General features: G+C 36.8%; 1 pseudogene; it reads left to right on the top strand.

Annotated features, from left to right (window-relative positions):
* The first annotated feature begins 9,937 nt into the window (after window positions 1-9,937).
* Window positions 9,938-10,491, top strand: LOC124525138 (60S ribosomal protein L6-like; annotated as a pseudogene).
* Window positions 10,492-24,677: the final 14,186 nt, after the last annotated feature.

Genomic DNA, 24,677 nt, shown 5'->3' with positions numbered 1-24,677 from the left:
TGTAGCACTTTGCAAATTATTTAGTGAATGAATAAATGAATGAATGAATGCACCCACCTCATAGAATTATTATGAAGCTTAAATGAGATAATATATAATGCACTTAGTACACTGTAAATGTTCAGTGTTAGCTCTAATTATAATTAATTTGAAAAATGCCATTAATCTAGATGTTTTATTTTTTTTCCTTTTCCACATTTATCATTATTGTCCTCATCAGTTTTTACCCTTATAGTGAGAAAGGCAAAGCTAAACAAATAACTACATAAATTATTATTTGACTCATTATTATAATATAATAAATAAAACATTTAGGTGCTATCATAATCAATGGGGGGGGCTTAACTTAGTTTGAGGATTTGAAGAATTTTTCTGGAGAAAGAGGAGTACTGTTTTTGAACTTGAATTTGAAGGATAAATAGGAATAAGCCAGATTAAAAAGTAAAGGAAAAGAGTCTAAAGTATAGGAATAGCATGAACCAAATCCATTTGTTAGTAGATTGCTTAGAGGTAGACAAGAGAGGATAGAAACCATGAGGAGATTGTTGCATTAATCCATGTAAGGGATGATGGTGACTTGGATTAGGATAGTGGCAGCAGTCGAGGAAAAATGTGGAGACATCCATAAACTCTACTGGAAGTAGAACCAATAGTTTTCAGTAATGTATTCACTGAGAGCAATGGATGAGGAAATGGGGATGTTGGAGGTGATATCTAGGTTTCTGGAATAAACTGATGAGTGATGGTTCTCCAACTTAATGTATAATCACCCGGGAGCTTTTAAAAAGAATCCATATTTTAACCTGACCTCTAGGATTCTAACTTAATTTGCTTAGATGGGGCTCAGACCTCAGGTTTTTTAAAACTCCCAGATGACTGTAATATGTAGCATTGAAAATTGAGAATTACTGGGCTGCATCACTGTAGTACTGACTGAGATATGGAAAAGAATCAGGTTTGGGGAAAATACAATAAATCCCATTTTGGTCATACCGAATTTGAGGACTCTGAAATACTTGTAATAGGAAATAACATCAGGCAGGGAGTTGGATACATAGTCTGAGCTAAAAGATTGGTCTTGGATGGTGACTTTACATGTTACTTGGATGTGACTTTAGAATGGTATTTGAAGCCATGGGAATTTTTCAGCTTTGGCTAGAGAGAGGGTTGTCTTAATTATAATAAACCCCTGGCTTTTGTTCCCTTGTGAGTAATGCAGAAGCACAACAACCCCCTAAATGTCTTCTAATGATTTTTTGTAGTTCCTAGGGATGACACATGCAAACTCATAAACTGTTGTCACATTTTTTTCTACTCTGTTGTTGAGTTCTCTCCCCTCACAAGACACTTCTTAAAGATGGTGCTTCTCCACAGTCATCACTTGAGGTGCCCAGTGTGTCAAGTTGCTGGTTGCCTCTTGATGCTTCTTTTTTCTCTTGAAGGCAAGAAACTCATTAACTGGAGTTACAAGCTTAATTCACTTTACCACATGAGAGTCACATGGAGGTCCTAAATGCCCCTTCTCTCATTCTGTGCTATAACAGAACAAAGCAGCCCCACAATGTCCCTGGGTCCTACAATAACTCCTTCACCCTTTATTTCCACCTCTTTTCTCCATAAGATTCAAATGGACCCAAAATATCTGACTTGGAAGAGGGGAACCATAAAAGAAGGAAAGATCTTGCTGTTATCTCCATCCTAATCCCCCCAATCCTGTATCAGGGATTAGCACTTTTAGTCTTCCTCTGAACCCAAACCGTCATGAAGTCCCTAGTCATCAAAAGTGCTCAAGTCCTGACTGAATCTCAGTAGCACTGGGTGTGGTTTTAGATAGTGCTGTAGTCTACCCTTTTACTTGAAAATGTGGGAAGAAAGAGAGTTAAAAGTTCGAGTAAATGAAATCAGAGTTGACTTTGCTTTATCTCTCTAGAAAATGTTTACACCAAAAATGGAAAGTAAGTTTTATTTATTTTTTTAAATTTTTTTAGTGTTTACTTATTTTTGAAAGAGAGACAGAGCGCGAGCACGGGAGGGGCAGAGAGAGAGGGAGACACAGAATCTGAAGCAAGCTCCAGGCTCTGAGCTGTAGCACAGAGTCCAATGTGGGACCCAACCCCCGAACATTGAGATCATGACCTGAGCCGAAGTACGATGCTTAACCAACTGAGCCACCCAGGCACCCTGTCATCTTTTTTTTTTCAACATTCTTTTATTTATTTATTTTGAAAGAGACAGAGACAGTGTGAGTGGGGGAGGGGAAGAGATAGGGAGAGAGAATCCCAAGCAGGCTCCACACTGTCAGCATGGAGCTCGATATGGGGCTTGAACTCACAAAACCATGTGATCATGACCTGAGCCAAAACCAAGAGTTGGATGTTTAACCAACTGAGCCACCCAGGTGCCCTGGAAAGCAAGTCGTTAGACATGCCAAAGAAATATTGCCAAATAGCAATGAAAATTACATATCAAGAAAAAAAAAAACAAGTGTCTATCCTTTGGCAAATGTTTTCAAAAGGTAAGAATTTTATTTGCTATGGTAAATTTAATGTTCCAGATGCTAATAAATAAAATAGAAATAGTTAACACAAATCATTGCATTTAAGAGCTATCTAAATCATAAAATCAAAAAGTGAAAAATAGCCCAGGGAAATGGTCAAGAAAGATGAAGTATGAGGCAAAAATCTCCCTCGTAGATTTCAATATGGAACCTGAAATGATAGTTTGATCATCTAAAACGGAGGGAAAGTCCATTCACTTTTATTCTGGACTACAATTTGAGAAAAAGCCAAGTACATAGCAAAGCATGACATTTCTGAGACCAGCCTAAATCATTTCAACTGGCATCAAAGAGCTACCTTAAGCAAAGCATTATAGAAGCTCTCCGGCAAAACCAGCATTCATGTATGAAGGAAATGAAGAAGCATAAATTAAAACTCTTTCATTTGAAGTCCTACATACCTGTCATGATGGGCTTTCTAAAGTGTATTTGGTCATTTTTAATGAATAGAAGCAATTTATATTTATTCCATTTTTTTCAAGAAAGAAAATTTGAGTGCTTCCTTTGGCAACAAGAAATTTTGGATCTCATTCTCGAGCAGATTGAAGAGCTCCTTTCTCTCAGTTTCAAAAAGAAACAAAATATGATCATTGAAGAAATTTTGCTCAGGTTTCTCTTTTTGCAGAGGCACTGGTAGAACTCTTAGCTGAGAAATGGCTGTAAAATTTTAACCAGAAAAGCTGCAGTAATACAAATTCAACACTGAAGAAGAAAAATTGTTAATAGTGGCAATTATGTTGTAGACAACTAAGCATTGAAGTTTCTCCAGGAACACCTGATAGGACGTTGTCAGCTGCTTCTGTCTGTACAACTGTTTTCTCTGAGTCTTGGATATTTAATTAAGAGAAAAGTAAGTTTAAGGATGTCAGGGCAAAATCCTATATTATTCATTGCCATAAAGGCACTAATCATCTTTCTACAAATGATGGAGACAGTAGAATCCACTCTTTCAATCACATGGTTTGTTTTAGAAAGTGTTTTATTTAAAGTTTCATCTTATTAATAGTGTGGAGACATCCGCAAACGTCAGACATTTAATGAGAACTTATGTGCTCTAGGGATCTTGAAATAAGGTCACATTGTATCCTTCACTCATTTGGTCATTAACAAAAAAGAAACTTAGGACAATGATTACTTAGAGTACTTTGTGGAGGAGTCCTCAATCTTAATCAGATGTGAGGCTGTTCTTCTAGTAATACCTACCAACATTGTTAGTAAGTTGAAAATAAATTTATAAATAATATAACCTATTTGCACACATTACTCCTAAAGAATTCATGTATTGCTTTAATTGTTAAAGTAGAAATTAATAAAAAGTTATTTCTTTTTAAATTTTTTTTAAACATTTATTTATTTTTGAGACAGAGAGAGAGAGAAAGCATGAACAGGGGAGGGTCAGAGAAAGAGGGAGACACAGAATCCAAAACAGGCTCCAGGCCCTGAGTTGTCAGCACAGAGCCCTAAGCGGGGCTCAAACCCACGGACCGCGAGATCATGACCTGAGCCGAAGTCGGACGCCTAACCGACTGAGCCACCCAGGCGCCCCAATAAAAAGTTATTTCTAATAAAATTATATGTATTTTAAAGCAAATATGAAGACAAAACTATACCAAAACACAAGATGTGATAGGCAGAGGTATCCATATATATATAGAAACACTATGGGTAGTCCATTATACTTATTAATACAATGTCATAAGAAACATTGGCATCAATGAGGTGGTTTTCTTGAAATTTATTTATTCTTGATAAAGTACTGATAGAAACAAAGTATAATATTCCATCAGTTTATATGAAGTTTACACTTCTAGAAAACTCAAGTGTATGTTAAAACAATTCAAAAATGCTTTATATTTATATATAAAATGGACTAGATTCTTGGCTCAGAAAAATATAAACAAGTTTTAAATTCACATGAATGTCTAGTGGGAAAATATAAATCCATATAGAACAGAGAATGAATATTCATCATGTGTGATTCTCCCAGGCATTCCAGGAAGTCTAGCATCCCTGGTTCCTGCCCACTAAATGCCAGTGGGTTTCCCAACCTTGAAAATCTACAAAAATTATACTGTAGGGCATGATAAACCTTGTTGCCTCCTCTCCCTACGGAGAGCACTGTTTAGAAAAGTTCAACAGAAGGACTTAGAACTTTCTGTGGTGATTCTTTTGTACTGGAAAAAGCAAAATTTTGATGAAGCTGTTCTGGTGGGCAATAAAGGCCCACCCTGCAAGGTTAAAGTACATCCCATCCTGACAGTTCCCAAAATTTGATGTTCAGTGATTGTATATTGACTTATACATTGAAAAGGATTTTACAATACAAGCCCCTCAATAAAAGATGAGGAAATTCAGACCCATGAAGTATGGGACAGCTACTGAGCACCTACAAGGTAACTTTGTATTTGTTTCTCACAAAATCTATGTATTATTATTTCTCTGTTTTACATTATTTTGCATTGTACAAATAAGAAAACTGAGGCTTAGTTTGTAGGCAGCAGCTCTCAGTTTGGTCTAACTCCATATTCCAGGCTTTCTCTGCTATATCTTCCTTGAACAAAATCTCAAAACTGAGTAGTGAGCCAAGACTTAGTATTTCTATAGCCTTCACATCTTCAGATGTCAAGGGTTATTATGTTCCTTAAGTATTTCCCCTTTACACTGTCCTCTTCACTCAATTCTCCTGTTCCTCTGCATAAGGCTTGGAAAACTACATTACTCAGGCCAAATCTTGCCTGCTGACTGTTTTTCTTTTTTTTTTTATTTTTTTTTTTAAATCTTTATTTTTGAGAGAGAGATAGAGTGTGAGCAGGGGAGGGGCAGAGAGAGAGGGAGACACAGAATCCGAAGCAGGCTCCAGGCCCTGAGCTGTCAGCACAGATCCGACACGGGGCTCGAACTCACAAACCGCAAGATCATGACCTGAGCCGAAGTTGGACACTCAACTGACTGAACCACCCAGGCACCCCTGACTGTTTTTCTAAATATTTCCACTGAAACATATTAACAATGGATGCTTTCATTCTACAAGGGCAGAGATGAGTAGTTGCAACAGAGGCTGTATGGCCCATAAAGCCTGAAGTATTTATTATTTGGCCCTTTAAAGAAAAAGTTTGCTGACCTCTGCTTTAAATTAAAAAAATTTTTTTTCTTATGTTGCCATCAATACATCCCATTCCCTTGTTTATTTGCCTCTGCTTGTGCGTTAATAATTACTAATTACTTTGTGTTATTTCTTTTAGAATTACATCTGTAATTTCTTTAAAAGTGCCTTCTGTAAGTAGCTAATTAATCCGAGAAATGACTTTAAAGATGGAAACTTATCATAAAAGGAGTGAGGAGAAGGAATGAGTTTAGGACAAATGGACCTGTTGTATACCAAATGACTGTGCACAGATGCCACCTATAGATAGGTAGACAGGATGAGCTTCCAAGCCTCTCATTCTCAAAATTAAAAAGGATCATCTCAAGATTTTTATCAGGATCATTTCCAATTTCTTTTCAAGTAATTAGATTTTTGCAAAAGTGTTAGTTGGTAACTAACAGGAGCTATTTGTTTACTGATAGTATGGACATCCAAGTCAAAAACTGGGACACTTTGACAAATAAACAGGAGAAAGTACAAAAATTGTCTTTTGCTGATTCAGATAACGTTTTTCTTTACCTAGTTCTTAGAAAATGATATTTTTTCCCGTGTATTGAGCATAGATAGTAAAACATATATTTGAAAATGTCTTTTAGAAAAAAAATTATGTGTTGTAGACTGATGCACCAAGTTATCAATGCATTACTTCTCAGTTCCAAATTCACCCTTTTTTCCTGTTCTGTGATAACAAAGATGGGCCTTGTTAAATACTCTCAGTAGAGGGTGTTGGAGGGACACTGGAGGAAAGTTTTTTCCTTCCTGGTTATGTGAGGTGTGCTCATTTAGTTGAAGTCCTGCCGAGTGGCATTTTTTTCACCAGTATCCTGGCACAAAGCAGCAAGTGGCACCTCCCCAGCTTACCTCAGTGCAAACTCTACCTTGAATGGTTTCCAGCAGTAAGCTCAGTGCCACTCCTGAGGACACCTAATAAGTTCAAAGGCTTAACCAGCTTAGTTTTCAGTAAATCACCTCCTTCTCACACCCTTGCTACTTCCAGGTAGTTTTCTGTGAGTTCAGATGGTGCTCAAGCTGGCTATCCAGCAAGTCAATAGCAACTTAAACAGGTAGTTCCCAGTGAATTTCATCAGTATCCTAATAGGCAATTCTCAGTTGGCCTAACTGGCAACTGGGGACCCTTCTTTCCTGGGAAACCCAATGAATTTTTCCAACATTGAATGGACTTCAACTATACCCTTTCCAGTGATATCTGAGTCCCAGCTTTGGGGAGGATTCTCTTCTTCCAAGTTTGTTACTTTTTTGAATACTCTCCTTCTGTAGCTTTTTGTGTATCACTTAGAGCCCCTGCTCTCCAACTTGTATTAATTCCCTATTACTCCAATCCTCTGTTGCTATTATTTCTTTATACTAAATTGTCCTGTTGAAATGACTGTGTGGTTTCTGTCTTCTGATTGGAACTTAGCTAATACAGCAGAGAAATAAGAACAAACATTTTATCTGATAGGCAAATTAACTTTTTGCAAGCATAAAGAGCCCAGGGATTGCATAGACTTTTGGGTAAACCTTAAAATGAAATTACTGACTCATTTTCTACTTCTTAACATGATCCTTTTCATGTATGAGACTACCTCTGGGAATTATTGTAAACGATAACAGTGGAGGGAGAGAAAACACTCAGTTCTCTCAGCCTCTGAGAGAAAGCAAGGACATAAGAGAGGCTTTCTAGTTTTGGTCTTTTGTATTGAAAATCTTACTTGAGTTCTGCTTTCACCTTAGTTATTTCAAATATTAGCCAGACTTATTTATATCATTCCATTAGAATTTTATGACTTTATCCCTCCTTTGCTGGTCCATCTATGTAGGAAAGTGTAGACAATCCTGCATTTGGGAGAGAAGAAGGTTTCTCAAAATTCCATCTACATGCCAACTCCCACCCAGAAGCAGTCAGTCCTGAGAAGCATGGGTACATAGACTAAGGTTTTCTTTATTCTCCTTATTCCCTTCACTTTGTTCCCTATAGACTCCCTAATTGGGTACCTCTTCAGAAACCTAATATTCAAAGACAAATTTCACACTTTGTCGTTTGTCATTGTCAGATGCTACTTATATCTGGCATCTAGGTTAGCAGCTAATTTATCTGCATTGAAAAATTTAGGTTAAAATTTCTTTGAATATGGTCAGTATACAGTGGGTCAAAATTTAGATTCCTGGATGCTGTTCTAGACTTACTGAATCAGAATTCTGAGAGCGCCAGGATCCAGAAACTTGTGTTTCTAATCATTTTTCTCCCATACTAAACAGCTGGGTTAGTTAATAACAATTTACAGTGTTTTCCAAAAATAGATATTTGTATTTTAATATATCAACTCCTAGCCCTAGATGCCATTTTCCACTGGTTCTAGCACAGTCTAGAATGGGGTGTTAACCTGGACATTTAAACCTTTATATTAGGGACCTTGGAACCTTTGCATGAAGATTTAGTACAGACTTCTTTAGCCCTGGAAGCTAAAGTCCTTAGGTCCAAAGGGCTGTGAAGTTGGGCTTCACAATGGGTTGCTGAAAGCAACATTTGGGCTGTTTATTTCCATTCCAGGCAATTTATATAGACCACTGAAATAATGAGGTTGTTGATATTGAGATCTAGAAGTTGTGAGGCTAAGGTGTTTATGGGTTCTTTACAAAAACTGATGACATCTGGGATAGAAATAGGACATGGAGGTGAGTAGAAAACTGGGAGACCAGGGGAAATATATTTAGTCATTCCTGAGTTGGAGAGTCAGTGTGGGATAGGAGATGGATAGATACCTAGTGTTCCTCTAAGTCTGACCACCCCCAGAAATGTCACAGTAATTGAATGACCCATTATCAAACATAAATCATTTGAAAACTTCTTCTGATTTCTGTAAAAGTATTATGGAATTCAGTGGTTGCCAAATATAGCAGCAATCAGAATCATACAAAGTGCTGATAAGAAATATGAATTATTGAATCTCACTCCAAATTTACTGAGCAAGAATCTTTGAAGGTGAAGCCCTGGAATATCTATCTATCTATCTATCTATCTACCTCTTTTATCTATGTCCACTTTTTAATTATTTATTTTGAATTTATTGTAGATTCATAAGTTGCAAAAAAACATTAAGGGAGATCCCATGTATGCTTCAGCCAGTTTCTCTCAATGGTAACATTTTGCATAACCATAGCACAATATCCAAACTTGGAATATTTATTTTTATAAGCTCTCCAGATAATGATTACTCTGTTAGCTGGAAATTGATTGAATAAATGAATGAGTAATTGTTCAAGGAAATGGGATAACTTGGCTATTTTAATCCTGGAAAATTTAGCAACCTGATTATTTACTCAGAGATTAGGCAGTTCATTCATTGCTCTAATTAGAGGAATAATTCAGAATGGTTTATTGAAATCCTTTAATTAGTAATCTCTTTCTTCTTCTTCTTTTTTTTTTTTTTTGAGGCTTTGTAACCCCTCATTCAATGAACAGCCTGTACTGAAGTCTTTTCTGAAGTTTCATTTTCACCTCCCCCCAATACTTTGCAGACTGATGGAGATGTATTAGAATAGTGGATCTGTTTTGATCAGCACTCTACAGATAGCTGCTGAAATCTTTGCTCCTTTCCTTAAGAGAGGAATTAATTATCTCTTAAGGAAATTTGTCTCATTCCATCTTCCTCTTTATTCCCCCATGTTATAATTACATGTTAATAGTGGCATTAAATTAAAATGACCCCTCCCACCCCACAAATCACTCAACTATTAACTAATTCAGTTCTTATCAAGTTGGTATAATTTTAAGCATTAGGAGACATGGATGCTTATCTTAGTTCTGCCATTTGCTGGTTGTCTGACCAACAAACTCAACCCATCTGATGTAATGTTATTTTTATAAGAGAAAATAAATGCCAACTTCCCTGCTATTACACAGACTTATTTTGTGTCATCCATAACACATTGTGTAAATGATGAAATAAACTAAATAAGCATTAGATGATGAGTTTGAGAATAATAGTAGTAATGGTTAGGAATTTTCAGCAGGTACCTCTTCACTTCCAGGGGTGGGAGTTCTGTTATTGCTGTTTCTTTCTTTTTCCTTTCCCATGTATTGAAAAATAAATAAACTTGAACTAGAAGTTCTTCTGAACTTTATGGCATGCAGTTTTGGAATAGAGTTTGGAATGCTATTTAAATTATTTTAGTACTGCTTCTCTTTCCCGTGTTATGTAAAGCACCCATTTATTTAGGGATTCCTTCCAGTTGGTAGTGACAAGAATGGTCATGAGTGGTTAAACTTCACAAAATGCCTAAATATTATTCTACTGAAGGTACGCCTTGAAAGCTGTTAAGCTGCAACAAAAATCTTTTCAGGTAACATGTTAGGAAACTGAGTTAGTACCACTCTCGACATCATTCTGATCATCCTCAGTGGGCACCACAGAGGCAAGGGGATGGTTTCCTGAAGCAGCTGAGCGGTGGCTTGCTACTTGTGACTGGCCTCTGATACTAAATTGAGTTCCTCTGCACAGAACATACCAGAAATTTGTCTTTGCCACCTCCACTAAAATTGCTATCAGTGGTGTGAAAACACTGAACATCTCACTGATCATTATTTTAGGAAGAAGAAGCTTTGAAAGCCCAGATACCAGGAAGGTGAGATCTATGACCGAGGGATACAGAGCAGCACAAAGTTGAGCATAAAGCTATGGACTCACAAAGTCTGCCAAAAATAAAAGCTGTTCCTCTATTCCAGGGCTACCTCTGCTCTGTGGTTTCTCTCACAAATGGAGTTTATCCTCACAAATTGGTGTTCTAAATTTCTTGCCAAGAACCTAATTAAATAACTGATACATGAAAAAAACAAACACGAGGGTATAGTTGATAGTATTCAGCAGATTCATTCTTTCTTTACTGGAATAAGAAAGGAGCCTTAGGAGAGGCAGTTAGGTGGAATGACTTTGAAGCCCAAGAACTTGATAGGTTAGAGGAACATGTGAGAAATATTTTTTTTTTTATTAAAAATTTTTTTTTACATTTATTTATTTTTGAGAAACAGAGTGAGACAAAGTGTGAGTGGGGGAGGGGCAGAGAGAGGACACACAGAATCTGAAGCAGGCTCCAGGCTCTGAGCAAGCGGTCAGCACAGAGCCTGATGCGGGGCTCGAACCCACAGACTGTGAGATCATGACCTGAGCCGAAGTCGGACGCTCAACCGACTGAGCCACCCAGGCGCCCTAGAGAAATATTTTAATCAACAGTACATTTCATGGTTACCACTCATGGAAAAGATGGTGCACCCTGTTTCCTTAAACGGATTCCCTGCTTTCCCACTTGCACCATAGGTCCCAGGCACAATGATTCCTTAAATGCCTTCATGGTAGATGTTCTCATCATTCCATGAAAACAGCCATGACTGTGGGAGAAGAGCATAAGTGGTATGAAAGGTAGATAAGCATCTGTATACCCTGCTAGGTGTATCTTCTGTGTCTCTCAATCCTTCATTTCACATAAAAATTCAGAAAATGTTTAAGTAGAGGTTCATAGAAATAATCTATTTCTCAGGTTGAAATAAACAAAGGAATAAAAGCAAGAGAATTTATATAATATAAAGATCCGTGATGGTTTTATTTTAATCCAAAATAAACATGAAGGAACTTTTATGGATACCCAATTTTGGAATCCTTTATTCAATAAATATTAGATCAATTATTTCTAACATATTCTTCCATTTATGTATCCAATTGTCCTAAGAAATATTTTATATTTATTTTTTAGTCATTTACTTTAAGAGTTTATATTAGTTGTCTATAAATGTATAATAAATTACCCTAAAATGTAGCAGCTTAAAACTCTAAACATTTACTATTTTGATTCCTGAGAATCCAGGATCTGAGTGCAGCTCAGCTGGGTGTGTCTGGTTCGTAGTCTTTTCACAAGGCTGTAATCAAATGTCTTCTGGGATTGCAGTCTTCTCAAGGGTTACTTGGATAGTATTAGTGGCTTTCAAGCTCACTCACGGTTCATGTATCTATTGGAAGCCATCAAGGGCTCTCCTTCCATCCTCTCCTCCTCTCTCACCTTCTCTTTCTCTTGGTGATAATTTAGATGTGTCCTTGACTGAGACAAGTGATTTTTTGGTCTTATAAGGTAAAAGAGAGATGGTATGGCTTAATGGAGCATTTCCCAAAATATGTTTTGTTAATATAAACATATTTACTAAATAAACAAAAAATACTATAAGAAATGATGCCGAGTTAAAACAAAGTTTTTGTTAGTGTCTTTAATTGCAAGACTTCACAGAACCTTTAATGTGTACACTGTTTATCTCTGGAGGCACGTTTAGTGTGGGAAATTACTCAAATATATTTTAGTAAGAAATTGTTTTTACAAAGACATCTCTTGGAATCCATAGGTAATTCTTTTAAAAAAAGCTGATTTAGTGTTATTTTATCCTGGGCAGAGACCTAATTCTTGTATGTTCAACACCTAACTAAGCTTTACTCTACCTCTAGCCTGTAAATGAAAATCATAAAACCTGGCTTTCACTATCCTCTGAGGGGATATTATAAGATTCAACAAAATAAACACAGCAAAACATAAAAAAGATTAAAAAAAAGATATTATTCTTGCTCCCTTTTGGATCTTCGATAGTAACATTCCACAGAGCAATATGTCCTAGTGCTACTTTTTAAGTAACCTAAAAACATAAAAAATCAGATTCTAAAATCCACTAAAACTACCACAGTGTATTTAAAATGTATTTTACGAGCGCCTGGGTGGCTTAGTCGGTTAAGCTTCCAACTTCAGCTCAGGTCATGATCTCAGGATCTGTGAGTTTGGGCCCCGCATCAGGCTCTGTTCTGACAGCTCAGAGCCTGGAGCCTGCTCCAGATTCTGTGTCTCTGTCTCTCTCTCTGCCCCTCCCCGACTTGTCTTCTGTCTCTCAAAAATTAAAAAAAAAAAAAAAAAAAAATTAAAAAAATAAAATGAATTTAGAGAGGTAGGAGACAGAGATATACAATTGCATGTAACCCTGAGAGGGAAAGACCAAAAGGAGAGAAGACTACCTCTGAGTGTCTTTTTTTTTTTTTTTAACCAGTTATTTCTGCTTCTCTATTTACTTTCAACTTTAGTTTCTTTCAGAGACTGCCTCAGGACTGAGGAGAAGGGTCACCTTGAAGAACTATATTCTGCTGAAAGAGGAGTACTCCTCTCCAGTGCCCATTCAAATCCTGCTGAGGCATTTTCTCTAACGAGACTTCTTTTTTTTTTTATTATAAGCCTGTCTATTCACTAATGAACCGAGTGAACTATCAGTTGACTTGAATGGGAGTCAACCAATACTAAATCTAGTAACAAGAATCGAAAGCTAAATTGAAAGAATAAGCTTAGAGGTGAAAGTACAATTCTTACTGGCACTATATTTGGAGGTGGTGGAACATGTTTCTGTCGTCACCCACCACAGGAAGATTTTGGAGCAATTCAGTAACTGGCTTCAATCTCACTTTGATAGCATTTGTCTTCTATCAGAAGTGAGTCCAATTGTAGCTTTGCTGGTGACTGGGGACTTCATCTCTTTAAAAATGAAGCTTTGCCCACCCTGCAGAGTTGTTATAAGAACTAAATGAAATACCGTAGATTATCCAAGGGTACTTAGTAGTCATTCCCTAAATGGGTTTTCCTTTAGATTAGACAGGGTTATCAGATAACACACTTCAGGCCTAACCTTTGTGGCAACTCTAAAATCTAACTGCTCTTTGACAATACAAAGGTGGACTTCTTTTCCTTGCAGGTTTGCCCAGTAATTTCTGTAGTAATTATTTCTTGATTAGTGCATTTTTATTTTTCTATAAAGATTAAGACTATGATTTCATATGCTTATTATTCAAGTGTGGGCTTTATTTTAATTTAGTCTATTTTGTGTAGCAGAATAACTCTTCCACATGTGTACTTTTTGAAATATGTATGCATTATATGGTAATTATTTTTGTGGTTTTTGTCCAATTAAGGTATTATTAAACCGTGCTCTTGTAATAGACATGCCTTAGGTGAGACAGAGGCTGTGATCTGCACCTCTATCATTTACTGAGACAGAGGGTCTGAGAAGGCTGGAGTTTGATTTTTTGCCCAACCCCAAGGGCCACGCATGTCCAGTGATTGTACTTAAGCAGAAGAAACTATATACCATAGACATGTAAGTGAGAAGATGGGAGAAATTACATAGGTATTGATTTTGAGATAGATATCAAGTCAGTGTGTTCTACCTCCCAGCCATCCCCATTTTTCAGTTGTCCAACTCTCCGAACCACTGAATCAATAGTGTGCATTGCATCATGGAGAAAGTATGGCCCAGTTGCAAACAGGAATGCACTGACTTTGAATTTAAAAATGAAATTTTATGGGGCGCCTGGGTGGCTCGGTCGGTTAGGTGTCTGACTTCGGCTTAGGTCACAATCTCACAGTCCGTGAGTTCGAGCCCCACGTCAGGCTCTGTGCTGACTGCTCAGCGCCTGGAGCTTGTTTTGGATTCTGTGTCTCCCTCTCTCTCTGCCCCTCCCCTGTTCATGCTCTGTCTCTCTCTGTCTCAAAAGTAAATAAACGTTAAAAAAATAAATAAATAAAAATGGAATTTTTTTCTGTAGTCTGAAAGCAAGCACTTTGACCACTGAAAATGCCTGGCTTACTTGAGAAAGGAGTGATTTTCTCAGAATTCCAAGACAAACACTCAATTTGAAGAGGATCAGGGAATTTATAAGATGGGACTAAAGTATAGGAGAAAAAGGGTGCAATGCAAGGACATTTATTGGCACATGGGAGGAGGAAAACCTGTCTGATTATTGAGAGATGGAGGCCCCGGAAAGAGACAAAATAATAATAATAATAATAATAATAATAATAATGATAATAATAATAATATCAGGTACTAGGGTTTTGATTTTCCTTAAGGACAAATCCCAAAGAAGGAATTAATGATATCCAAGCAGATTTGGGGATTCCAAAGACCACTGGGGCTGATGTCATGCTTTCTTGGGCATGGTCTGGGAAAATGGAAAGTTTCATTAAGTCCCATGCATTTGAAATATCAGGAGTATTTATACATCACCAGCTGAAGGAAGTATTAGAGGGGGTGGGCCTGAGTGAAGTCCCACTTTGGTGTGTTGTGGAGGAAGCAAATAAAAAATCTTAGGCCCCCAAAGCCATTCATAAGTGCTACATTCACTACTGATCAATATGAGGACTCCTGTAACCATATGGACAGTAGGGTGTGAGATCCTCGTGACTGGAGGCTAGGGTGAAGTCCATGGACATCAGCAATGGTAACCAGATGCACTCTCAAGATCAAGCAGGACAACCTAAACTCAAAAGGATACTCAGGGCCACATGATTACATCACTACAGAAGCAGACACAACAGAAGTCAACTCAGAAACCAAGCAGGGTATGATATATCAACTAGAGACTTGGATGTTCCACGCCCATGTCAGCTTCCTTCTGCACCCAAATACTATATTTGGAAGGAAAAGAAAAAGAATTTAAACCAGGAGAGAATCTTAAACATAAGATAAGCATATATATTCTGACTTTTATGGTAAGGGGGCTTCCAGGCCAGATAGAATAAGATATTAGTTATAAAACTAAACTCTGTTTTTGGTAAATGAATGTATACTTGCTAAATTCATACCTTTCCTGCAAGCAAGAGAGCTGTGAAGTTGGGTCAGCCTTTTTAGGATAGAATTTGTCTTTGAACAAAAATCCTGAACTATGGAAAATAAGCTAAAATATATTAGGGCATTCTATAACTGATGTCTTTCATTTCCTCCTTGGAATTTTAAAATTATCCACTGTGTGCCAGGGTAGCTGAGGCCTGAGTTTTACAAGGGAAATTAACATCTTCCTACAGGCTACATATGAGCTGGTAGGACAAAGTGAGAAAATGCTGATGCCAACACTATAGTCTATGGAAGCACCTTAGGAACTTCTCCTTTTGTGGAATCTCTTAGAGCTCATATCTGCTCAATCTTGAAGGGGTTTGCATGCTGCTTATTAATGGAAGACATTCCTTGATAATGTTCACGGCAATGGTGTCCTCTTCTCTAGCCATTAGAGTAGTACTTCTCTAGCACACTAGTCTCTTGAGAGAAGAGAAGCCAAGAGTTATTGTAATACATAGATGGCCACGGGTCTCTATGGACTAGGAGAACTCAGAAACTGAGGTCTAGTTTGACATAGGGGGTCTGGAAAATAACAGGCCTAGGCAGGCAGGTAAGGTAAAATCTAGAAAACTGTGCTAAGACAGGGAGAAGTAGCCAAGTATTAGGGAAGTCTAGCCCTTAATAGATCTAACTCTAGCTGAGAAATTTGGATAGTGGGCATTGATTTAAATTTAATACTAAGCAAAAGGCTATGGGAAGCAGGTGAACTCCAACTTGCTCAGCTGTAGGGATAGATTGAGTGTGAATGGATCTGAGAGAAAAAATACCAGAAATGAGGCATAAACAGTGGCATACTGTGTACACATGGTAAACGGCATCTTTTTGTTTTATCCCAAATGGTGTGTTTGGAGGAATGAGTTAATTTGCATCCTGCTTGAAGGCAGACATCCTTCTGGACCATTATGATCTGCTCTCCAGATAAATTTCTGCAACCCATTTATACTCTGGTTGTTGACCAGTGCCTGCCCTATATCTGTTCCCAAGTCTGATTAATAGACTTCCGCCTGTCATGCCTGAAGCCCTTTATTAGCAACTGCCTCCTCCGGCTGTATTCTACTTCCATAATTCTATTTTGTTCTTGTTCTAATTCTCCCCAGTAACTTCATCCCAGCCCTCAAAAGTTTTTGTACTTGGGGTTGATAGTGGTAGTGGTGACATGTCCTGTTACCTAATGCTTTCAAACTCATAGTGGTTATGACATTCAAATGAGATTTTACATGAGAGGACTGGAAAACCAAATCACTATATAAATTTTTAATTGTTCTGTGATGTTAACAGATAAACAACAATAGCTTTAAAATTCTGTAACCATAAGCTCGTAAAAACTGAGGATTCAAGTGGTAAACATATCAGGGTCATCAAATAAATCAATGACTGAATATTGATTAATTTAAACTTTTTTTTCAGAGTTTTAAGGCACCCCTTTGTTTTTTTTCTGAAGGACACTTTTCTTAAAAAAATTAATGTCTGTTGGCTACTCCTAACCCTCTTTCCTAATTGTGAAAGAAAACCCAACAGGAAGTCACAGAACTCACTGCTTCCCTTTGTGCCAACTCTCTTAGACCACACAGAAGCAAAAGCTAGATAATTTGGCAGAGCTATCAGACTTGAGGAGAGATTTGGCAATGTGACAAGCAGAAGAGAAGCTGACGTGGTATCACTAGGCCAGGACTGAAGAGTGGTTACAGGCAGTGCTAGTGAACTGCCTATACCCTTAGTGGAAAGCAGCTGGGTAGGGAATTTGTCCCAGTGGGTGGGGAGAGAAAACATGTTGGTTCACTTGATGTCAGGATGAAATGGAAGTTGGCATTTTAGGGAGTTATTGAGACCACAAAGATTGCTTGTGGAAGGAGAAGAGGTAGACATGGTAGGATGCTTATGATATATTGTAGGTTGCTTTAAATACCTAATACTGCCACTTTCTAGGATTAAGGCCATGTAAAACAATGTTGTCTGCATATTTTGTTGGGATCAAATCCCAACTTAAAAACAAAACAAAATTTTAAAAAGAAAGCAAAAAAACCTAGATGTCTTCCAGACTAATATATATTTATATTATGATTAACTTTGAAGAAAATAGATTTATTTAAAAAAATTATTTTTAAAGCAAGGTCATATGTTGGGTAAGGTAGATCCTATAAAGGCATAGCATTATTGTTATGGTTATTAGAAGCAAACCTTGTAAGTTTAAAAAATTTATATTAGCTAACTTTTATTGAAAATTTACTATGATCCAGGCACCATGTTTAGTGCTTTACATTAATTTTTTCTTCAAAGTTTAAAACAAAATCTGAGAAATGTACTATTTTTACTGTGACTTAGTAGAAGGGAAAATTGAGGCCTGGAGAAGGTAAGACAACTTGCTGATAGTCACACATATAGGAGGTCCCAGATCTGGGGTTCAAATCCATGTGTTGACCTATTGACAACTCTGCTTAACTAGGATTCTCAGTTGCTAATCTAGTCCTCTGCAAAAATAAACTGTTTCCCAGAAGCAAATTAGAATCACAATGATAAACCACTACATATTCACTGAAATGGCTAAAATTTAAAAAGACTTACAATACCAAATGTATCTAGAATGTGGTACAACTGAGACTCTTATACGTTGCTGGTGTAGTATTAAAGGGTACAGCCTGTTTGGAGAAGAGTTTGACAGTTTCATGAATAAGTAGCATACACTTACACAACTCTACAATTCCATTCCTAGGTATTCACCAAGAGAAATGAAAATGTGCTGGTATACAACTGTTCATATCAGCTTTATTCATAATATTCAAAAGTAGAAACAATTCAGCTGTTCTTCAAGTGGTGAATGGATAAACCATTTGTAGTGAATACTTACAATGGAATATTACTCAGCATTACAAAGCAATGACTACTAATACTTATAGCAACATGGATAAGACTCAAAGTATTATGATTAGCAAAAGAGGACAGGCAAAAAAGTGCACATACTGTATGCTTTCATTCATGTGAAGTTCTAGAACAGGCAAAATTAATTTTTAGTGTTATAAAGCAAATCAGTGGTTGACTAGTACTGGAAAAGTAGGGTTAACTTTATAAGGGCATGATTGAAATTTTGGATGATATAAATGTTCTATATCTTCATTTCATAGTGGTTACACAGATTTATATATTTGTCAAAACTCACTGAACCATATGCTTAAAGTGGTCTTAAACTGTATGCTTAAATTACCCCCTAACAAAGTTGATTTAAAAGTTTGCTGTTTTGGGGGAGCCTGGATGGCTCAGTTGGTTGGGTGTCTGACTTCGGCTCAGGTCATGATCTCACAGTTCGTGAGTTTGAGCCCCACGTTGGGCTCTGTGCTGACAGCTCAGAGCCTGGGGCCTGCTTTGGTTTCTGTGTCTGCTCTCCCCTGCCCCTCCCCTGCCCCTCCCCTGCTCGTGCTCTGTCTCTCTCTCTCAAAAATAAACATTAAAATTTTTTTTAAAAAAAGTTTGCTGTTTTCTGTAGTTAAGTCCCTACTGCGCAGGGATTCCCAGACTTTACTTCTTTTAATTTGCAGCCTGTTCTATCATATTTATTTAAGCATGTTTATGTATAGTAGTATGTATTAATTTATTTATGAGATTGTGTACCTAACTGCTTAGAGACTACATTACGTTACCAAATTGAAATATATATATTTTTGTTTAGTGTTTTCTTATGTTTGTCTGTTTAGTCTTTTTTTTTTTTTTTTTTTTGCTGACTGAATCAGTAAAACCCTTTTTATTATTCTGATTGTGTGAAAAACTATGCACTCTGCCAGAATTTTCAAAATATAGTGCATAATGCTAAATGTTCAGATGGAAGTAAAATGAAAATTTGAATCCAGCATTCATATTTTTTAACTCTGTTTTGATAAAAAACCTCTTAAACCAGTACCTCACAATTGTGAGCTTGAAGTGTTAGCTTCTGAATCATCATCTAATCATCCCATGCAGATTGAATTGTAGTTTTTCAAGTTTTAGTTTCAATTGAAAGTCAGTATACCATCCTGGGAAGAATGTAAATGCTGAAGTCGGGTGGCCTGATTTGAATTTGAATTCTAGTTTTACCACTTACCTGCTGGGTGACCACTGGCAACTGCCTGACTTTTGGATTGTCCATTTGTTTAACTGAAAGATAGATATAATCACATTGAATTGTGACAAGTAGGAAGAGTGTAAGGCATATGGCAGATGCTATTATCTAATATCCACGGTTCTTGTCATTTATTGTATTAAACGTAGTACAGTAAGAAGAAATCAAGTTTTCAAATTAGAATCAGTGGTTTAAGCCCCTTTACTTTACTCACCAGCTTGGTTCCTGAGGCAAGCTCCTGGACCTCTTTTATATGGACCATTTGTAAAATGTTTATATTAACAACCTTGGTTTATTTTGCAATTTAAATGAGACTTTATAAATACCTGGTACAGGGTAAGACACTGTAAATATTCATCGATTTGAAATCTAGTTTTTATTGAAACTCATATAAAATGTATAATAAATCTATTCAATAGAATATTAATAATAGTATTCCATTCACCAACCATGCCTAAAGATAAGTATTTGCACAAAGTTACCTTAAGAAAAAAGAAACACTGAGATCATAGAATGAGCTTTTCTTATTTTATCCAAATCTTCAACACAGCTAAAGAACTGGCCAGATAATGCAGAAGGCGTTTTATGAGCCTGTATTCCAAATGTTTGTTTGTCTCTTTTGTTAGATTTCTATGAAAATCTAGAAGGTGGAACCAGAAGGCAATGCAACTAATAATACTACAGCACTGATTATTTCTTTTGACAGCACAACTGTTTCATCATAACTTGGTTATTAAATAGATGAATTAAGCAGATGTCAAAATAGACTTGAAGCTCTAGGGACCTCAGCTCTGCAAAATTATGTTATGAATTATTCCTCCTCCAGGAATACTTTTTTCCAATTGGATATTTATTATCGCAGGTAATACAAAGCCATGATAAATAACAGATAAAATACTCACTTGATCTTAGCCAAAAGGCCGAGAAGTGATGTATAACAGATAAAATAAATGAACACATTTAGTGAGTAAACAGATAATAATTATTGTTTGAAAACAAGAAAGTAGACTCTAAGAAAATAAGGCATAATAATAAAACTATATATTCTTTAAAAAGTGAACATGAAACTATTAACACACTGTAAGAGTGTAGGTAGCAGCATATCTCCCAAACTTTTGAATGAGGAAACGGTGTATTACCTGGCTTATTTATTCGTCTCTGCATGTCAAGGCACGAGGCCAAGCCGACTCTACATTTCTGCATGATACTCTATCTGCCTACCTGCAGGTTTAATTACTCTGATTTGAGGATCAATATATGGTTCAATGTCAAGATTGGCATTGGATATGGCACAGCCATGATTTTTAGTCAAATACACATGTGCATGTGACACCTTCTAATTTCCAAGAACTTATTTTTCATATTTAATTAAGGAAATATCTTGTATCTATTTTTTTTAATCTTGTCTGGAAACTTGACTTTATTTCAGATGAAATGATGGAAGGATAACTAGTGGTATTTAAAATAACAGAGGTTCGTTCAATTAAATAATTTAAATTCGTTTAAATAAGAATATAAGCCCCACATGTAATTATTTTCTACATAAATTATCAAAATAACAGCTTCCTTCATCAGTTTTCTTACTACCTTCTATTACTTTCTCTGCATTACCGAAAAGGTCAAACTACAGTACAATATATTAGAGAATACAGAGCAGTGTGGTGTGGTCATGAATAAGTTACATAATAAAATAATCATAAAGAGTTAATGAATCATGAAGAGTAATAAATTCATCAGAACAAAATGACTGAATAATAACAAAGCACCAACTAGATAAGAATTTCTATGTCAGCAGAATTACAAATGCATTAGGAGAAAACCCTTGATTTGTAAATTTGTGTTGTGTTTAATAACTACTTTCCATACAATATCCTTTCAACTATTGTGCAAATTTTGAGGATAATTACTTGCCCCAGAATTGTGTAGTTATAATAAGGTAAATTTTTGTTAAAACCAAAATATTCTGACTTTATGTTTGCTATTCTTTTTACTCTGTTGGGTAAAATTCCAATCACACAGAACTGGGATTGCTTATTTAACCAATGGATTATTCATCTCTCTAAAAATAGAGAATTTATGTTCATCAAGTAATTTTGGCAGGTTCAAATTTACTATCTAGCCAGTAGCTTATTGATTATGCTCATAAACATTCACATTTAACAATCTACCTTTTTCTATGTTTATAGTCTTAAATGCGAATGTTTGATATTGAATCACTGGTGATATTTGAATAATGGAGTTTTATCAGTGAATTAAGTTACCCCAGTGAACTCTCACAAAAGGTTCATGAAAGGCTTACCTGCTATTTCTCAGTACATTTTAATGATAAATTTTTATGAATTAAAATCATCCAGCTGTTGTCTAGACCTGAGAAAAATGACTTTTAATAGTATTTAAGATAAAAACTTAATGAATTGCCTATGAACAATCCAAATATAACTCAATAACCCTGACTTCTACCTAGTTCCACAAGATTTTAGAGTATGAGCATAGCAGATAGCTATTGCGTGTTTACACATCCAGTATCCATGCCCCTTTCTTCTGGTACAGTAGCATCTGGATTTTCCTTGGGGGAGTCACCCTTCCCTACTTGTAGTCTAGGCTCCAGAGGTGGGCACTCCAGGCCTGCTCACTAAAAATTCTTCTGGTGCTCTTAGGAAAGAAGAGCTCTTTCTCACACTGGGCTTGCAAAGATGGAGGAAACAGCCTGAAGCTGCTGAGGCCATCTTGCTACCAGATGTTGAGAGCTTGCTAGTAAATGAAATCAACACAGAGAATAGGAAAGCTAAGAAACTGAATAATATAGATTCCTAGTATTATTTCTTCACACCAATTATAGCCAGGTTTTACTTTTGGACTTCAGTGAAGTGAGCCAATATTTCATTCACCCATCCATTCATTTAGTTATTTCATAAACCTGTCTGATTTGTGTTTCTGTTACTTGTAACTGAAAATGTCCTTTGGGCACCTGGTGGCTCAGTCCGTTAGGCGTCCGACTTGGGCTCAGGTCATGATCTCGGGGTTCGTGAGTTCAAGCCCCGTGTCGGGCTCTGTGCTGACAGCTCAGAGCTTGGAGCCTGCTTTGGATTCTGTGTCTCCCTCTCTCTCTCTCTGTCTCTCCCCCACTCAAACTCTCTCTCAAAAATATATAAACATTAAAAAACAATGAAAGAAAATGTACTGATTATTACAATGTGTGGATGGATAATTTTAGTCCAAGACATTATTGAGTTCAAAGTGAACAACTTTGAAAATTTCGTGAAGGCATGTTGAACCTCAAATATGAATTAGGGCCTTAAATATGTTTTTGTGCAACAACAGGGACTCATTTACTCAACTGTAGCTTCCAGTAATGAGATATATGAATACCTATGCTAGTGTGCCTGTTTAGTGTTACACACACAAAAATAGGAGGATTTCTTTTCAGAATGGCAGGTGAAGTAGAGAATGATCAAATTATATGAATTAAGGATGAATCAAGTCTAGTGAATATAATTTATAATTAAAATTATATGAGGTTTTTTCTGAAAGTAAGTCCAGGCTTACTCTTTATATCAAATAATATGAAAGAAATATGTTCCCCTAAAAAGGCCAAAACTTTTTTAGAACATACCTTTAATTTCTTCTTTAAGATAGTGACAAGAGATTTGCTCCTTTAAAAGTGACAGCCTTTTTGGGGTGCCTGGGTGGCTCATTTGGTTAAGTGACCAACTTCAGCTCAGGTAGTGATCTCACCATTTTGAGTTTGAGTTCCACATCGGGCTCTGTGCTGACAGCTCAGAGCCTGGAGCTGGCTTCGGATTCTGTGTCTTTGTCCCTCTCTGCCCCTTCTCCACTCATTCTCTCTCTCTTTTTCTCTCTCTCTCTCTTTCTCTCTCAAAAATAAACATTAAGAAAAAAATTTTTAAAAAGTGGCAACCTTCGTGTTCAATTTCTGAGCCTCTTCTCCTTCCCTTTTCTCCCTCCACAAACATTTATGGTGGTACTGTCTGTTTCAGACACTGCTCAGTCCAAGTGTTGCAGGAGCGACAAGTTTGACATGAGTCCATTTCTTGTAGATAACTTGTAAATTTTATCATAAAGTTGTTACAGAAAAGGTACAAAAGTGTTCTAAGGTTTACCAAAATCATAGATGCGTCCAGTCCCTAGGCAAGACCATACTGTAGGTATTTTATGCCAGGCAATGAGGTAGGAACTGCATGACATCGTTTGCATTATAGTCAGGTCAGGAAACAAATCCTTAGGAAGCTTCCTTTTAAAAAATAAGATGGAAGTTTCATTTATGTTCCCTTCCCTAACAAATTTAGTACCAAGTAACAACTCTTATCACTGCCACTGCTTCTGCCTTTTGTCTCAGAAGTCCCTTTTCAAGTATCTGAAAAGTTCTGGACCCTGAAAGGTGGCACGGCTCACTTGGCCATGGGGATTGATGGCAAAGGTTGCCCAAGTTACCCTGAAAACACAAACAGTAAGGCTTACCAAGAAACTGACCTTTTTTATTCATCTTTTTAGGAAGAAATTTTGGTTTAGGTGGCAGAGAAGTCACAACTTATTTTTAATAAATTTTGGTACCGATAAGTTTCACCTATTCTATTCAAGTGACTTAAAAGGCAAACAAGAAAGTAGGACTGCTGGGCAAAGTGAAACTTAATTTTTTTTAATTATTTACTTATTCATTTATTTTTGAGAGACAGAGAGCACAAGACAGCAAGGGGCAAAGAGAGAGGGAGAGAGAGTATCGCACGAGGTACAGATAGAGAGGAAGAAAGAGGGAGAGAGAGTGTGAAGCCCAGTGTGGGGCTGAAGCTCACGAACTGTGGGATAATGACCTGACTAAAGGTAGGTGCTTAACTGACTGAGCCAGCCAAGATCCCCAAAATGAAACTTAGGTTTATCAAGGATTTGTAGTGTGCTATGTTATTCTTCAGCATTGACTATGTAGGCTATTTCTAGGAAGGGTCATACATAGTTCTTGACATACACAATTGAAGGACAACAGACAGAATGGCGGTCTGTTCTGTGGTGGTCAATCTCATTAGTTTCCTTTGATAGAAAAGGTACCCTGTATATGATAGTGTAAGGAAGTTAGGTCCTTTGTAAAAGATATCCTCAAGGATTTCCTTTGAAAATGACAGCTTCAAGGGCACTTAGCTCATGCCTGGTGAATGGTATCTCTAGTCTCTTGACTAAATCTGTGCCAATT

Source organism: Lynx rufus, unplaced genomic scaffold (assembly GCF_022079265.1).
Source record: "Lynx rufus isolate CCGP_SWC_20201006 ecotype Redwood Valley unplaced genomic scaffold, mLynRuf1.p SCAF_4, whole genome shotgun sequence".
NCBI lineage: Eukaryota > Metazoa > Chordata > Mammalia > Carnivora > Felidae > Lynx > Lynx rufus.
The sequence above is the reverse complement of the archived record's forward strand: the minus strand, read 5'-3'. Positions and strand labels throughout refer to the sequence as shown.